The following is a 13,990-nucleotide window of genomic DNA, read 5'->3' on the forward strand; positions in this document are numbered from 1 at the left end:
CCACTTGTTGAAAAACTGCCTGTTGGCTTCTGTCTCGGGTTCTGCGGCCAAAATTTGTTTGTGATTTCTCTGACAATTCACCAGCACATGTGTCTGGCATTGTCAAAGCTTCACCCTCCATTGCTAGCCCACCACTACTAATGGGGGTGAAACCTTGACAACGCCAGCTGCTCACGCTGCCGAAAGACGAGAAAAATCATCAAAATGGCATCAGCTGACGAATCCGAGCCAGAAGTCAACAACAGGCAGGAAGACGAACACTTTCATACCAATCTCCACGCTGTGTTATTAAATAAATGTTACAGTATCAGCTTCAGGCATAGCTCGTTATTGCTCAAAATGACGCTCAGAGGCTGTTAGCTTCTATCCTACAACGGTTACAAAAACTTATTCGTGCCAGTTGGTGCCACATCTCATACTGACATTCACGATGCACATCGGTCCAGTGAGATGAATGTTAAATCCCGTAATATATGGTATATTGTCTAAGGCTCTACAAATGTAATATACTAGCTGTTCTTGGCCATGCATTACTGTAGCTGTCTGGTTAAATGGAAAATCAAGGAAAGAGAAACACACGTTTCTAATATATATGAGAATTGGATACACTTTCTAATCTACTCCTCATCCTTGTGTCTCTCAATCTTCACCTGCCCCTCTCTTTATCCATCTCCTCCTAATCCCCTTTTCTCTGTCCATCAGCGGTTCTCCCACTTTTTGTGCTTCCTCGCTTCCCTATCTCTCTGTACCTTCTTCTGCCCCTCTCTCTCCCCCCTGTATCTGTCCAACGCCCCCTCGCCCTTTCTCTGTCCATTTTCTCCTGCTCTCCCCCTCAACATTTCCTCCTGCCCCTGTCTCTGACAACTTCTTACTTTCTGTTTTCTACGTCAATGTCCTCCCTCCCTCTGTCCATCTCCAATTACCCCCTCTCTCTGCCAGTGAGCCTTGTTTATTGTTGTTGGAAATTCAGAACTTGTAGTAGTATTCTAAAAATAAGCCAATAAACCATAAATAAAACTCTCCTGTTTGCAAATAACGTTTCCTTATTATATATTTCATAGATTTATTCTATATACAAAAAAATATAGAGCCTATATGCTTCCATAATTTTATTACAGTAGCATGTAGAATTTCGAAGTAAACCGGTCGAGCACCTTTTGAAATTTTTGTAACAGTGTTCTCCTTTATACATGGTATATATATTTAAATATTACATATATTAAATTATATACCCTATGTGAGTCTGAAGGTTCACGAGGGTAGTGTGTAAATATTTGAAGTAACTCAGTCAACAACTTTCTGAGATCTTTGATAATAATGTTTCTCCTTTACATATTTCTTATTTATTTATATATCATATATATATAAAATAGGTATATAAAAACACACACAAATTCCGCTGAAATGTTGTGTCAAAATTTCGAAGCAATTGGTGAAGAACTTTCAGAGAATTTAGTGGTACAACAAAACAAGATGAGTTTTTTTCAAAAATCGTATCCCCTTTATTATTATATATGTAGTTATGTACCATATGGCACTCCAGTAGGTATATAAAAACAACGCAATGTTGTGTCAAAATTTCTAAGCAATCGGTGAAGAAATTTTGGAGACTCCATCGCAACTATTTACGTTTTCATTTGTACAGATGTCAGGCTACTGTGTCAAGTAAATGCTCAGGGTATATGCAGTCTTTTTTATTGCTAAGTGAGAGACCAGTCAGAAACCAGAAAATAAATAGTTGTGTGGGAAACATTATTCCAGAATTTCTCTTAGGGTAACAGTTAAAATGGAAAAATATTTAGTAAATAAGTGACGCCAGTAATGCTTTTTTGAATTCTAAAATTTATTTATTCTTTTGTAATACATTTTCGTTTAGAATTTTGAGAAATGAAAAGGAAGCTCTTGATATAGAAAAAGGAAAAGTATTTTAAATGTCTAATCTGTAAAGAAAGAAACGTTTATAACAAAGTAGAGCTTCCTATTTCTGGAGTCTGCCAGCAGTTCGTTCAGCCGCTGTGGAAGGAAATGGACGCCCCCCAGCGGTCTTCCAGCGCCTGGTCCCCAGCAGCTCCGTCGCCCACCACCGGCTGTACCGGCTCCTGGTTGCTGGCGACATCTCCGCTAGGGACAGCTTGTACGTCTGCAGGTTCCTGCGCCATCGCGGCCACGACCTGCAGACAAAGCGACAAGTTGCTTTCGAAACTGACGCAACCATCAACTTCTTTTTCAGTCACAATGTCTTAAGAAAAATCTAGATGTGGTCATATGATTTATCGATCTAGAAAAAGCGTTCGAACAATGTACAAAGTGCAAGGCGTACGACATCCTCAGGACAATAAATGTAAGTCAGAAAAAAACCCAGATAATATGTACAACGATCAAAGAGTAAAAATAATAATGCAAGATCAAGAATGAAGTACTTGGATTTTTTTAGGTTTTAAGACAGAGGTACAGACTTCTACCCCTATGGATCAATCTATGAATGGAAAAACCTGTGATGGAAATAAAAGGAATGTTCAGGAATGGGATTAAAATTCAAGATGAAAGCATATCAATGATGAGATTGGTAATGATTTTGGTATTATTAGTGTAAGTGAGAAAGAATTACACGGCGTGTTGAACAGATTGATGTCTTCCCACATGGATATGTACTGTGAGTGAAACCAAGAGAAGCGGAAGTACTGAGAATCAGCAGAAGTGAAACCCATGTAAGTTTACATCAAGACTGCAGACTTGGAGGTAGATGAAGTCCAGTAATCTCGCTACCTTGGAAGCACAACAATGCACGATGGAAGATGCAAGGAAAATATAAAAAGCAGGCTAGCACAAGCAAAGAGGGCATTCCTCGACCAAACAGGTCCATCACTATAAACAATTGATCTTAATTTAAGGAAGAAATTTGTAACAATGCATACCTGGAGTACAGCACTGTACGGAGGTGACTGTGGGAGAAACTGGGAAAGAACAGAATGGAAGTGTCTGAAATGTGGGATTGTAGAAGAATGTTGAAAATTAGTTTGACTGATAAGATGAGAAATGAGGAGATTCTTTGCAGAGTCGGCGAAGAGAGAAAATATATGGAAAACACTGACAAGAAGTACGGACGCGATGACTGGTCATGTGTCAGGGCATAAAGAAATAATTTGCATGGCACTTAGGATATGTACAGGATAAAAACTGTAGGATAAGACGAAGATTGGTATGTATCCAAGAAATAACTGAAGACATTGTGTTGCTGCATATGCAACTCTGAGATCAAGAGGTTGACACAGAAGAGGATTTCGTGGTGAGCCGAATAAAGCCATTCAGAAACTGATGACACATAATTAGTCTCAGTGCAGTAGGAACTGAAAGAAGTTGGAACCGATCACTCTAAATTTTCTTTGTAGATTGTACCGATCTAAGAAATGAGCTAGTTACACATCTCGTGACTTCGGAAAAGCATTTGACTCAATACCACACCAATGCTTATTAACGAAAGTACGATTTGATGTAATGTCAAATACATTTTGTACAGGGATGGAGGACTTGTTAGGAAGGATGCAGCATGCTATCTTCTATAATTACCCATACGATTACTGCAGGAAAGTGTGTCGGGACAACTGCCGTCCATCGTGTGTCAATGATCTAGCAGACAATGTACATGAAGATCTAACACCTCTCACAGAGGATACCGTTATAATAAATTACTCTAAGAAAAAGCTGCACAAATACTCCGTTAATTCCTGCAAGGTTTCAAAGTAGTGCAAAGGATGGATAGCCCCTGTAAATTTCCAAAAATGAAAATGAGTCACAACTGGAATCATTCAACTCATACGTATAACTCGGAGGAGGGAGGCGAGACGGAGGTAACATTTTTGTAGGGATGTGAAATGGAATGATCACCTAGGATCAATTATAGGTAAATTAAGCCATGGACTTGGCTTCATTGGTATGCTACTGGGAAAATGCTATGAGTCTACAAAGGAAATTGCTTATAAAATCCATGAGAGAATCATCCAGGATTGCATTCATCTTTCTGCATCTGTGTTGAGCGTATGAACGAACTACAGTACTGTTGGTCACATATTTGTTTGACAAACGGCAGAGTGTCACTGGTTTGCAGAGAACAGATGTAAATGAACATTTGTCATATCTCGATATACTGCTAGTTATGTATGGTGTTTAAAAAAGATGATCGTATATACAGGGTGTTACAAAAAGGTACGGCCAAACTTTCCGGAAACATTCCTCACACTCAAAGAAAGAAAATATGTTATGTGGACATGTGTCCGGAAACGCTTACTTTCCATGTTAGAGCTCATTTTATTACTTCTCTTCAAATCACATTAATCATGGAATGGAAACACGCAGTAACAGAACGTACCAGCGTGAGTTCAAACACTTTGTTACAGGAAATGTTCAAAATGTCCTCCGTTAGCGAGGATACATGCATCCACCCTCCGTCGTATGGAATTCCTGATGCGCTGATGCAGCCCTGGAGAATGGCGTATTGTATCACAGCCGTCCACAATACGAGCACGAAGAGTCTCTACATTTGGTACCTGGGTTGCGTAGACAAGAGCTTTCAAATGCCCCTGTAAATGAAAGTCAAGAGGGTTGAGGTCAGGAGAGCGTGGAGGCCATGGAATTGGTCCGCCTCTACCAATCCATCGGTCACCGAATCTGTTGTTGAGAAGCGTACGAACACTTCGACTGAAATGTGCAGGAGCTCCATTGTGCATGAACCACATGTTATGTCGTACTTGTAAAGGCACATGTTCTAGCAGCACAGGTAGTGTATCCCGTATGAAATCATGGTAACGTGCTCCAGTGGGCGTAGGTGGAAGAGCATAGGGCCCAATCAAGACATCACCAACAATGCCTGTCCAAACGTTTACATAAAATGTGTGTTGATGACGTGATTGCACAATTGCGTGCGGATTCTCGTCAGCCCACACATGTTGACTGTGAAAATTTAAAATTTGATACATACTGACGAAACTAAAATGAGCTCTAACATGGAAATTAAGCGTTTCCGGATACATGTCCACATAACACCTTTTCTTTATTTGTGTGTGAGGAATGTTTCCTGAAAGTTTGGCCGTACCTTTTTGTAACATCCTGTATATAAACAGGAGATGGTATTTATCAAAACTAGAGAAAAATCGTATATAAATATTAGTATGGGAACAATTGTTTATTGAGATAAGAACTATTTTAAATGCGTTGAGAAAGGTCAGTGTAGAGATGTTTAAGCTGCCTTCGTCCTGACGTACTATTCTCATTTCTTCACCTTCGTGTCTTTACTTAGTCTCCTATGGATGCTGTTGTCACAGAAGGCACTTCCAACTGTCTTCTACGCTGAGTCAAGTACATATCGTTTTGACGTAGTGCTGACCAGAAGGAAATTGGATATTCCTTGCGAAAAATGTAAATAGTGAATTGCCTATTATTTCATGCGGGAAGTAACAATCGTGGTATTTTGGTATGGTTTAGCCACCTGCGTTAATCGACTGACATGTGCAGTGCACGGTGAACTACACGTACAGTGTCATATTACAACCGAAACAAATGTTCAGCAGTGTTATAAAAGACTTGCATATAAAGGGACGATTCGGATTAAGAAATTGGGAGGTCTCGTGCTGTCCACACAAGGTGTGGAAAGGGACGAACGTATCGAGGAGGAGACAATCCAGAAGCAGCTCGCGAAGAACTTGAACTGCTGAAGGCATGAACCATGCTCTTGCGAGTTCAGTTCTAACGAGCTGTTACTTTGTCGAAATCACATATAGCGCTGTGGTGTAGCAGTAAAGTGCGTGTCTGGAGATCGAGAGGTTGCGAGACTGAATCCCGGCCGGAAATTTTCAGTTTGTTTGATCTATCATTCACCTCTCTGTGCTGTAATGAATTGCGATGAACGACGTGTGATTCGGACTCCATGTTAAATTGTGCAGGATAATTGAATTAGCGACACACAAATCGCCGAAGTCGCGTCTATTGAAAAGACTTGCACGCGGTAACTGAGTCACACGAAATAATAATTACTTACAATGCATTGAAGCCCTCGTGCCAAAACACCACCATCTCAAATTATAGACGGGTTCTAAGAAGGATCGCTGAACATTCTCTGTGTAGAAATTGCACTTTACTAACGAATGAATTGGGATTCACACAAAGAGTGACAATAAATTGCAATAATAAACATGTGTGGGCAGATGCAAACTGTCGTGTGGTCATGAAAGAAAGACATAAGCATCGCTTTAGTATCGATGGATGCGTAGGAATTGTCGTTGGCGCACTACAAGGGCCATACATTTCACCGGCCAAATTAACATGTGCTATTTATTATCAACTGTCGAACGGAAAATTACCCGCAACACTGGACATTGTCGGCCTCGCAGAAAGACAAGGAATGTAATTTACGTAGGAGAGGTCACCTACCGATCATCTGTACTACGACAGCGACTAACACAAACGTTGAGTGAGAGATAAATTGTTCGAGCAGCCCCAGTGACATGTGCTTAATCACTCAGATTTCTGCCTATGCGAGTACTTAATGGCAAAGTGTTATTCCATAGTATCGAGTAGGTACATATCTAACAAGTGTGTGTGTGATTACGTAGGCTTTCCCGGCGTAATAAGTCTTGAAAGTCTCTTCGGGTTTGCTGCCGGATCCAAAAATCAACTTGACTCGATATTTCGGCGATCCAACTGTTCGCCATCTTCAGGAAAATGCTGCTTATGCTAATGAGTCCCGCTGAGAACTGACGCCAGGTTGCAAATCGACGTCCTATATAGGCCACCGTTCAGTACACGGCGCATGCGCCGCCCATCACGGTTTCTGCCTTCCAAAACAGGGAGGTGGCGCCGCTCTTAGTGAAACACTGCTGGCAACGATATATCGCAATCAAGGCCGCACCGAAGACCGTTAAGTTTTGATGCAAGATAATACAGGATTCCACGTTTTTCTAAGAGGGAACCCATTGTCTCTGTTGATTAAATTATCAGTCAACCTAATTTCAATCGCCTCTTTATACACAGTTTTAAAAACCGGAAATGTTGCCAACCACAACAGTTTCCTCAAATTTCATTTTGTGTCCCTCATTTAGGCAGTGTTCTGCTACCGCCGATTTTTCCGGTTGTTGTAGCCTCGTATGTCGACGATGTTCCACACACCTGTCTTGCACTGTGCGAATAGAACGGCCAACGTAAGCTTTCCCACATTGACATGGAATTTTGTACACCCCGGGTTTCCTAAGCCCCAAATCATCCTTCACAGAGCCACGCAGAGCCCTAATCTTAGAAGGCGGACGGAAAACACTCTTAATGTTAAAATTCCTTAAAATTCGTCCAATCTTAAACTATAAGCCTCCAGCATAAGGAAGAAAGGCCACAGATCCATGTTCCTCTTCGTACACCTTCGGAGATGGTCCAAACTCCATAGCCCGACGAATCTGCTTCTCGGTGTATCCATTTTCCTTAAAAACAGTCATCAAATGCTCAAGTTCTTGGGTTAAACTGTCTGCGTCGGAAATGACATATGCTCTCGCTCTCCGTACCAAAGTCCTAAGGACGCCACTACGTTGGTGTGGTGGATGACAACTCTTAGGATGCAGATACCAATCTGTGTGTGTCGGCTTTCGGTGAACACTGTGTCCCAAAGTTCCATCTGGTTTTTTATAAATCATTACGTCTAGAAACGGAAGCATCCCATCAATTTCAACCTCCATCGCCGACATACGAGGCTACAACAGCCGGAAAAATCGGCGGTAGCAGAACACTGCCTAAATGAGGGACACAAAATGAAATTTGAGGGAACTGTTGTGGTTGCCAACATTTCCTGTTTTTGGAACAGTGTGTATAAAGAGGCGATTGAAATTAGGTTGACTGATAATTTAATCAACAGAGACAATGGGTTTCCTCTTAGCAAAACGTGGAATCCTGTATTATCTCGCATCAAAACTGAACGTTCTTCGGTGCGGCCTTGATTGCGATATATCGTTGCCAGCAGTGTTTCACTAAGGGCGGCGCCGCCTCCCTGTTTTGGAAGGCAGAAACCGTGATGGGCGGCGCATGCGCCGTGTACTGAGCGGTGGCCTGTATAGGACGTCGATTTGCAACCTGGCGTCAGTTCTCAGCGGGACTCATCAGCATAAGCAGCACTTTCCTGAAGATGGCGAACAGTTGGATCGCCGAAATATCGAGTCAAGTTGATTTTAGGATCCGGCACCAAACCCGAAGAGACTTTCAAGGTGTGTGTGTGCCATGCATGTAAAAAAAATTGACGGCAGCAAACTGTATTTACACCAGTTGGTGACTCGTTGGGAAAGTGGGATGAGGCATGTATCGCAACCAGTGGTAATCAAAGTAAGCTGCTGCTATAGTGTATCTCAACAATTATTCGAGTCTGGACATATGTTTCTAAAAGTACTTTTTCAAGATTTGATTAGTATAATTTCCTGTGAGATACATTGTGTAGACAACCTGTATCTGTGAAATCATTCGCAGTTTTGGGCCGAATTTATCCATCACAGCACATGAAATACGAATGGCGTTGAGGAAGTCGAATGTGTAGCCGGAAGCCGTAGGTTTTACAATGTCCCCTGATAAAAGTATGTGTGTTATTTGAAAATATACATCAAAATTACTAATGATGGATGCCGTTCTCAGCTTAAAAGAAACAGTAATATTTTTCGACCTCAACTTAGACGATCAGCTTACTTGTTTACAACACTTAAAATACTTAAAACGAGAACCTTTAATGCTCTAAACATTCTGATATATCTCAGTAGGTGGACACAGGTGAAGACATGTTATACCTTTTACTGTTTTGTAAAACCTATGTTTGATGCTGGCTCGGCTGAGGGAGTAAGATCTGTGGCTTAACTCTCCCCAAAAAGTTAGACAGCGTCCACCATCGATGTGTTAGGGTATCTACAAACAGCTTCATATTAAGCTTCATGAACAGCATTTTCTTCGACATTAGTGAACCCTGATTTTGCATGCACTGGGAATTCGTTACGATCCAGCATAGTCTTTAGTGTTAATCTCGCTGCTCGCTCTAGAGTTGTAAGCGTCTTTCTGAATCATAGATCTGTAAAGATTTCTGTTCTGATTCGGGAAAACTAGCACAACTGAAGTCTAGATAAGACGGACATGCATGTGCTAGAGATTCGCGAAGAAACCCCTGAAAATATTTCTAAAAAAAATATTCACAAAAGAACTTAAAAAGTTTGTGAAGAAGGAATTGTACCTACACAGTGTGTCTTCAGAAATACTGCCGGTACGCATGACGTTTGTTTTGCATTCAGGTCTTATACTAGATGTGTGGACATGTATTGTGGGGTCTAAACCTTTTTATTATCAGAAGGCCTTTGATAGAGTACAACATTACGAGGTGATTGAGATGCTAAGAAGCAGTGGGATAGATGATACACCAATATCGGCTGGCACCTTAAATAGTTCTCAGTCAAGGGAAGTACTGAGAGTTATAGGCTAGAACTGAACATAAATAAAATAAAAGTAATGGTCGTCGGCAAAAAAATTTACCAAACTGTCATCTAAATGGTAATGGTAAACTTACTGCAAAAGTAAACAAAAATGGTATATCTGGGGACTAACATTAACAACAAATGGGATAACTCACAAAGAATTTATGTCCGTATTAAAGAAGTCCGACTCAGGAACTTTCTCGAACAAGCAGAAGTGATGTAGCTATGAAGGTTATCAAAATCCGGAATGGACCAGCACTAGAAGACGAAAAATAATACGTTTCTGAGTTTTGAGAAGTGCTCAGTTTCACGTTTCTAGACATTTTGGAACAAGCTGACAATTTCTGCACCACCCAGAACACTTGATGTTACTTTCACATCTGTCGACGACTCTACATCCAAGCTGTCACGTTGCGTCTTCACTACTAAGAAAACTTCAATTCGGACCCAGATTTCATTTGAGACACCCCAAATGACCATACCTTGATAAGTGTTGGTGCAGTACCGAGCCATAAGCTACCGCCTACGTGAAGAGAAGATGGAAACGCAGTCGCACTTACCACGAGAGCCAGACAGAGGAGCAGGAGAGACTTGGTGGAGGCTGCCATGACGACTGATGCAGCTGTGGCGTCTCCTCGTCCCTTATATACATCATGCGCTGGCGACGGCTGCGTGCCCCGCGCAGCAGAAGAGAGCTGCAAATGTCGCGTGAGGCCTGCTGTTGCAGCTGTCTGCATCGGACAACAACACATTTTGTTAAGATACCGGAAATGTGTATTGCGCAGGACGACGAAATGCCAGCTGAGGTCGCTAACAAACATCTGTGTAGTTGTGTTCGACTCGGAGATGAGTCGATTCGACTCTTGGTGATGGATGAAATTGTCACTGCCAGTATTCGTCAGACAAGTGGGGTAGAGATGGTGAAGTAAATTTCTGTTCACTAAACCTCTCTGTTGTGGTAATCATGTACAGGTTATGGTCCTGAGACATAATGAGTCTCACCTTTATCTATGACAATGGTATAGACTGAAGCAATCGATTAAAATTTATACTAGCGTTAGGTATCCTGCTAACAAGGTGGAGGCTCTATCCATTGCGCCACCCTGACACTCTGGCTACCACAGCTTCGCGGACTGCATTACTGCCTCTCGCATTCCAAATTCCAGTTAGTGCCCCAGGCCTTTACCAGCACCCTTCTAAACTCAGTGTTGCTGAATCTCTCTGATATCGCAATAGCACCTTACCATAGGTGATATGTTAATCATTTAGTCGATGTTCCTGATTTAGAACTTATGTCTCATAAGAAGGAGGCCCAGGCTCGAATACTGGTGCTGGTTTAAATTTTAATTCTTTGCTTCAGCCTACATCATTATCGTAGAGAAAGGTGAGACTCAGTATATCTCTGGAACATTAGCTGTATACGATTAATACACTATGTAGTCGAAAGTATCCGCAAATCCCCAAAAACTTACGTTTCATATTACGTGCATTGTGCTGCCAACTACTGTCAGTTACTCAATGTCAGCGACCTCAGTAGTCGTCAGACATCGTGAGAGAGCAGAAAAGGTCGCTCCGCTGAACTCACGGACTTCGAACGTGATCAGATGATTGGGTGTCAATCGTGTCATACGTCTGTACGCGAGATTTTCATCCTCCTAAACATCCTTACGTCCACTGTTTCTGATGTGATCGTGAACTAGAAACGTGAAGGGACATGTATAGCAAAGTCTGTTGATTGACAGAGACCGCCGAACATCTACCCAGACCATCACACAGGAATTCCAAACTGAATCAGGATCCACTGCAAGTACTATGACAGTTAGGCGGGATGTAAGAAAACTTGGATTTCACGGTCGAGCGGCTGCTCATAAGCCACACACAACGCCGATAAATTCCAAACGACGTCTCGCTTGGTGTAAGGATCGTAAACATTGGACGCTTATACAGTGGAAAAACGTTGTGTTGAGTGACGAATCACGGTACACAATAAGTTGATCCGGTGGCAGGTTGTGGGTATGGCGAATGCCCGGTGAACGTCACCTGCCAGCGTGTGTAGTGCCAACAGTAAAATTCGGAGGCGGTGGTCGGGTTTTTCATGGAGAGGGCTAGCACCCCTTGTTGTTTTGCGTGGCAGTATCACAGCACAGGTCTACATTGATGTTTTAAGCACCTTCCTGCTTTCCTCTGTTGAAGAGCATTTCGGGGATGGCGATTGCAGCTTTCAACACGTTCGAGCACCTGTTCATTATGCACGGCCTGTGTTGGAGTGGTTACACGACAATAACATCCCTTTAATGGACTGGCCTGCATAGAGACCTGACCTGAATCCTATAGAACACCTTTGGGAAGTTTTGAAATGCCGACTTCCTGCCAGACCTCTTCTCAGTGAAGTACTCCGTGAAGAAAAGTCTGCCATTCCCCAAGAACTCTTCCAGCACCTGATTGAAAGTATGTCTGCTATAGTGGAAGCTAAGGGTGTGCCAACACCATACTGAGTTCCAGCATTAGCGATGGAGGGCGCCTCGAACTTGTAAGTCATTTTCAGCCAGGTGTCCGGATGGTTTTGATCACATAGTGTATATCACGTATGTCTGAGGTACAGATAGGATTGGCGCCACTTGCTAAGGTACTATTCCAATATTAGAGAGCCTCTGCAATACTGAAGCGGAGTAGCAATAACATAAGGCGTGAATTCCAATTTGTATTGGGGCGGGGAACATAGTGTGTTATTCTGCACAGCTGTCATATATGGAGAACCAGTGAGGCGCAACTGTGAGCGCGTCTCCTAAGTAAGCAGGAAACTTAGGTTTTGTTGTTAGTACAAATTTTAATTCCTTCCTTCATCCTACAGCATTTTCCCCGTTGTGTCTCATAAGTGAGGGCATGTGACGTTGTGGATGGTAATATATCCGCCTAATGGGGATGTTAAGCCCAGCGGTTCGTTTAGTGGCATTGGAGAGGATTAGGCTCTGTGTTGCTATGGTTTCACCCTGTCCTGTCTCTGGTAGTCATCATACAACACAAACATGCCCGCATTTATTACAGTCAACTACACTCTAGAAATATACACCCGACACAACTCTCACATATCCGCAATGAAAGGGCACAGTGTGCGTTAAGGTTGACCACCTTTTCCGACAGACAGATGAACCCACTCTGTGAGGGTCAAATGGTTCAAATGGCTCTGAGCGCTATGGGACTTAACATCTGTGGTCATCAGTCCTCTAGAACTTAGAACTATTTAAACCTAACTGTGGTATCACCGCCAGACACCACACTTGCTAGGTGGTAGCCTTTAAATCGGCCGCAGTCCATTAGTATACGTCGGACCCGCGTGTCGCCACTGTCAGTGATTGCAGACCGAGCGCCGCCACGCTGCAGGTCTAGAGAGACTTCCTAGCACTCGCCCCAGTTGTACAGCCGACTTTGCTAGAGATGGTTCAATGACAAATTACGCTCTCATTTGCCGAGACAATAGTTAGCATTGCCTTCAGCTACGTCATTTGCTACGACCTAGCAAGGCGCCATTATCATTTGCTATTTATCTTGTGATGCATGTACCGTCAGACCGATGTTCACCAATTATGGATTAAAGTTAAGTATTCCAACAGCTACGTATTATTTTCACTAGACTCAACTCCTTTAACTGTTCCAGACCTCGGGCGCTGATAACCACGCAGTTGAGCGCCCCACAAACCAAACATCATCATCATCATCATCTGTTCCAGACCTCACGCCAGCCTGCGTGAGCTTAAACGCGTGCCTTTCGGCTACCGGTCATAGTGGCTTGGCTGTCTTGCCAAGTCACAACACTAACTAACCTAAGGACATCACACACATCCATGCCCGAGGCAAGTTTCGAACCTGCGACCGTAGCAGTCGCGCCGTTCCGGACTGAGCGCCTAGAACCGCTAGACCACCGCGGCCGGCCCACTTCGTGAGGATATCCCAGTCAATAATGCCATACGATGTCTACATTTTCACCGACTGACATACTTTGGTGATTGTGTTAGGTCACTAGATCATGCAAAAGTGGCTGATCTGTGATGAAAATAGCGGTGTATTGATCTATTCCCATCCCCTCAGGAGTCACTGATCTTGCCGTGGTGGAGTGGCTTGCGTGCCACAAGGATGCAGTAGTCATGCAGCAGATGCAACTACAACGGATCTGGTCGTTAAACATGAACCAAAAAGGAAAATGATGGTGGTAACATGTTGCTTTAAACCTTTTGGAGGTAAAATAGACCCCGGATCGATTATCCTGGTGGGGACTATTCTCGAGGACGTCATCAGCACGAAAGATAAAACTGGCATTCAGCATTCAGGAAAGAGCGTTGGAGGTTAGACCCCAATAACAGGTCTGGTAAGTTAGAAAACTTAGGAGGGAGATGGATACGTTAACAATTAATGAAATTTGATGACGGGATGAAAAGGACTTCTCGTAAGACGAGTACACAGGTCAACTGGCGTAGGATTAAAGTTTGCATAAAACTATATTCTGTTTGCATGTAGTTTTA

At 42.7% G+C, this 13,990-nt stretch overlaps 2 long non-coding RNA genes across 2 annotated transcripts in view; both read right to left on the minus strand.

The window, feature by feature from the left end:
• Positions 1-13,990, minus strand: part of LOC126418459 (uncharacterized) — a 92,824-nt gene that overhangs the window by 51,897 nt on the left and 26,937 nt on the right. The gene's annotated exons all lie outside the window — the stretch shown is intronic.
• On the minus strand, positions 1,825-10,169 carry LOC126418460 (uncharacterized). The gene is made up of 2 exons (XR_007575850.1): positions 10,034-10,169; positions 1,825-2,171 (listed from the first exon to the last, which is right to left on the minus strand). It is a non-coding gene; the product is annotated as an uncharacterized LOC126418460 (long non-coding RNA).

This window comes from Schistocerca serialis, chromosome 9, assembly GCF_023864345.2.
Source record: "Schistocerca serialis cubense isolate TAMUIC-IGC-003099 chromosome 9, iqSchSeri2.2, whole genome shotgun sequence".
Taxonomy (NCBI): domain Eukaryota; kingdom Metazoa; phylum Arthropoda; class Insecta; order Orthoptera; family Acrididae; genus Schistocerca; species Schistocerca serialis.